Raw genomic sequence first — 4,868 nt, forward strand, 5'->3', positions numbered from 1 at the left:
CTAATGACTACTAACTAACTAACTAACTAACTAACTAATGATCACTAATGGCCACGTGACCTCTGCCAGATGTGAGAGCATCAACATCTGCGCTGATGTGTGAAATCAAGCAAAACTACTGCAAATCACAACATCTGACAGCAGCACAGCAGCCTGCAGGACCTGTCCTGGCAGATGTTATTACTACAGTTATTACTGTAATTATAACTACAGTTATTACTGTAATTATTACTACAATTATTACTACAATTACTGTAATTATTACTACAATTATTACTACAATTACTGTAATTATTACTACAGTTATTACTGTAATTATTCCTGTAATTATTACTACAATAATTACTGTAATTATAACAACAATTATTACTGTAATTATTATCGTAATTATTACTTTAATTATTACTACAATTATTACTGTAATTATTACTACAGTTATTACTGTAATTATTACTGTAATTATAACAACAATTATTACTGTAATTATTACTACAATAATTACTGTAATTATTACTATAGTTATTACTACAATTATTACTATACTTATTACTATAATTATGCATAATTATTGTCACAGTGGTGATTAAAAACGTCGTTAGAGCTCTAGAAGAAAGGAAAATAGCACCTTTTGCCAAACAATCAACAGGAACAAAAGAAAAAGCTGAAATCTTTCAGAATAAAGTCGACTGGATCTGCGTTCTCCTCTACACAGTATCCAACATTATGGGATGGCCTAAATCTCTGGTAGAAAGCAGACGAAGCAACAGAAAAGGATTCTGTGTCTCTGTCGGACACTTTTCCTGGGAGTCGGGGGCTAATTCAGGCTAATTTAGGCTAATTCAGGCTAATTTAGGCTAATTCAGGCTAATTTAGGCTAATTCAGGCTAGCCCCAACCCTAATGTTGATGTGATGGAACAAAGGCGACGCTCACCTCCTCGGCTGCGAACTTCAGCACGGCGGTGAACGGCGTGCTCTCCGGGACGCTCAGTCTGCCGCAACACAAAAGTCATTCAGCTCTTATTCTAGTCCCAACTTCCATTTGGCTGTTGACAGCAGGAATGTCGCAGTTTTAAGCATCATTTTAGCAGAGCAGGAAGGTTTTTACTCATAGAAAACATCAGCTTCACGTTTCTGTTAGTGACGACAAGTTTGACAAACTTCCTGTTCACTATTCCACAGAGCACTTTTTCCATTCCTATAAAATACAGGACACAAACACAAAAATAGATTTTGCCGACATAAAAGCAGGAACATTGCGAAAGTCGGACATAAACCTGGAAGAAAGTTAATAGAAAAGGAGACGGGATGCCTTCAGACAACAGCAACTGAACCATTACGGTCAGCACATTCCCCCTGAAAACAGACGCTGGTGATCGGTTTCCTGTCCTGCAGAACCATTCCGTTTCTCTACGAGGCACCAGGCATCGACTCATTCGGAGCAGCAAGGAGAATTACAGCAAAAACGAAACGTTCATTTCTTTGGAATGGATCATATTTTCTGGAGAAAAACATTAATGTCGACTTGTGCATGACTGACGCTCCCCGGCCATTTTATTAGGTCTCCTGGTTTTGGCTAATCAGCAGCAGCAGAAGAACACACAGGTGCCACTCAGCGAATAACAGCTAATAACAGCTAATAACGGCTAATAACGGCTAATAACGGCTAATGAGTCTGCAACTTTCAGTTTGCCGGGTCAGAATTTGGTGTAAAGCACATAAACGTGTAGATCCATGCTGCCTTGTATCACCAGTTCAGGCTGCTAGTGGTGGTGTCACGGTGTTAAAAAGATAAGTGGATCCATTTCCCCAGAAATGGTACGTCGTGGATTCATCAAAGCCAAAACTTGATATTTTATATGATGGTTTTATATGATGGACGTTTGGTGCAGAGAAGCAGCCTGTGCCACCAAATCAGCTCGTCCAGCAGCATTTCATGGCACAGGATCTGGTGATCGTGTTGGCGCACCACCAGCGAGTAAAGGCTGATGTTTGGATGCCATTTAACATCTCCAGCACGTGGAGACGAGCGATCCGCGAGACATCAGCCTAGCTGAGCATGCTGCATACCGGTCACGAAGCTCGAGTCATCTCAAACCGCCTTCTGGAACATGACAATGATTAACTCCAGTGGTCTCTAAAGTCACCAGAGTGGGATCCAATAGATCACCTACGGGATCAGGGAACACCGTGTCCGGACCAACATCTCTGAGGAATGTTTCCAACAACTTATTCAAAGTGCCACAAAGAATTTTAGCAGTTCTAAAGGCAAAAGGGTTCTAAACCCTTTTCTAATAAAGTGGCCAGTCAGCGTATTTGGCTGTTCACGTTACATGTGCACGTAGTTCTTAAACACCATGAATACTGGGTTATAGAACAGTACAATGAACATATAGAATCAAGATTTAAAAAACCTAAAGGTACATTTTCATTCCTGTTGAACTTACCAATTATGTGGGAAATGTATTCTGACTGTTTTAGTCTTAATTAATTTAGTAGTTGTTACATGTCTGCTTCTCTGTGTAATGATAATCACGCCATTTTCTGATTTAATTTAAATGCTAACAGATGTTAGCTCACAAAGAGCTGAAAATACACATAACATTTAGGGATAGAATGAGCATAACAGGTGTACAATTGACAATAGTCAACAATGTTAATTAAATAAAGACAGAAGAAGAAGAAGCAGCAGCAGCAGCAGAAGAAGAAGAGGCGCCACTGCGCTGTCAATGCTTACACTTTGTAAGGCAGCCGCGGGTCCGACGTCAGCGTGATTTTAAACGTTACTTTAGACCTGAAACAGAAAATATACCATATTATTACAAGTCAAGGACTGGTCATTAACACGCTGTATATTTGGAAAGAATTGATGCAAAATAACGGAATAAACCCACATTTTTAAAGCGAGCCGGCGCCACTTGCTGTCTGTTTATGAACACCCGGAAGTCCGAAGGACCCGAATGTACACGTCATCCTTTCCGCTGTATTTTATATTGTTCTCAAGCGTTTTATGTGTTACATTTTCTGTGCTTTCAAAAAGTCTGTTTGAGTAGAAAACCTCCTTTTATATATAAGGTACAGATTATAAATAGTTTTAATAAATGTCAGGCGCTGTACGGAACGACTGATCATTACCGTAAAGATGTACAAAAGGCGCAGTCACAGATTTGTAGCTTGCGTGTTCTGCCATATACTTTACCACGCAAATGTGTTTTTATTTTCTTTCCCCCTCCTTCCAGCAGGTTAAGTGAGCAATTCAAATGTGACTTACATCTTTTTCATAAATCTAAATATAAGTGGTTCAAGCAGTTTCGATTTCTAACTTTGAGCTTATTTCAATAAAACTTTGAATACGACAAAGGTAATTGTGAAATTTTGGGGGAAAAAATGATAAAGAATACTTTTATGACCTGAAAGTATAAAATATATTACCCTTTAGGAAAATCAATTTTGGATTCCCTTTCACTAAAAACTAAACTGTATCAAGAAAACTGTTGGGATTTCTGGGTTGTGTCTGTCTTTGGCCTGCAGGGTGTGGTGTTGAGCACAATTGGGTGCAGCTGGCACTGCAGGTGGGCGCACCTGTAGGCAATTTACATCTTGCTGCCTATTTAAGCAGGTTGTGCCTGCCTGTCAGTGCCGGGGTGTCTGTTCACTTTCCTGAGTGTTCCTGTTCGTGTAGGGAGTGTGTTTGTTGGTCTAGTGTGTGGAGGGTCGCTCCTATTCCCGTGCTTCTGGTTTCCCTGGAGGACCGCTCCTGTTCCTGTGTTCCTGTTGCCCTGGAGGGCCACTCCTGTCCCTGAGCTTCCGGTTTTCCTGGAGGGCCTCTCCTGTTCCTGTTCCTTGTCTCCTGGAGGACCGCTCCTGCTCCCCTGCAGTCTAGGAGGACTGCCTCTGCCCTCAGTGTCTCGGGGCACGTTCGTGAGGCGAGCGTGTTGCGCCGGACTCCCGAGTCCTCGCCGGTCCAGGAGGACTGCAGCCGTTTGAGGACTCACCGGTGTTCCGAGTTCCCGGCAGTCCAGGGGGACTGCGTCTGGTTTGGGAACTCGCCGATGGACCTGGGACGGGCGGACGCTGCCTCCCGATCCCCATGCGGTCCAGGAGGACGGTTTCTGTTAATGTGTGCGCCCCTTCCCTGTAAATAAAGCCCTTGACCTCTCCACCATTGTGTCCTGGCCTGCGTTCGGGTCCGCTACCACCTTGTATCGTAACAAAAACACTGCCAAAGGGATGCGATGCCATTAAAGCTTGGGAATTGTTACAGACTTTACAGGAATATTAAATTTAATCAATTAGTTTGGTCAATAGCAAGAAAAAAAATGAAGACAGAACTAATGACAACATTTGCAACTGATCCCATAGAAATGATCCCTAAACCAGCACTTCTCCGAGGTTGATGATGTGATGTATACAATCATGGCAGAGAAAGAAATCTGCTAAAAGTTCCACAAGCTCGAATGTACAGTTTAGTCATCAGCAATGGATAAAAGAAAAATGGATGGCGTTCTACAGCCACATGAAAAAGGGATGCAGAACACTGTAAACATCACCCAAAGCTTTGGCCAAGCACACATAACATACAATATAGAGGATATAAACATCTAACTAATGAGTGTGCTGCCACGCTTATATGGGCAAACACATGCAAATACATGGAGAATGTGTGTAAATGAACATCCACAACATTGGTGGATCTAAAACAAAAAGAGGATAAAAGAACTCGTCATGGAAAGAGGAAGGAATCCAGGACTGATTTTGAAATGAACCAATGTGGGTTTTACAGCTTCTCCTTGTTGCCCTCCTCTTCCACTTCTGTGAGATTTAACATCGAGACTTGTGCTCTAAATGAAGAAGGAGGTTTTAAACGGCT

General features: G+C 41.8%; 1 long non-coding RNA gene across 1 annotated transcript; it reads right to left on the bottom strand.

Moving 5' to 3' along the window:
* Nucleotides 1-929: 929 nt before the first annotated feature.
* LOC101072638 (uncharacterized) lies at nucleotides 930-3,471 on the bottom strand. Its single transcript, XR_003891140.1, has 3 exons — nucleotides 2,893-3,471; nucleotides 2,736-2,792; nucleotides 930-1,044 (listed from the first exon to the last, which is right to left on the bottom strand). It is a non-coding gene; the product is annotated as an uncharacterized lncRNA (long non-coding RNA).
* Between the last annotated feature and the right edge of the window lie 1,397 nt (nucleotides 3,472-4,868).

This window comes from Takifugu rubripes, chromosome 15 (genome assembly GCF_901000725.2).
Source record: "Takifugu rubripes chromosome 15, fTakRub1.2, whole genome shotgun sequence".
NCBI classification, from domain to species: domain Eukaryota; kingdom Metazoa; phylum Chordata; class Actinopteri; order Tetraodontiformes; family Tetraodontidae; genus Takifugu; species Takifugu rubripes.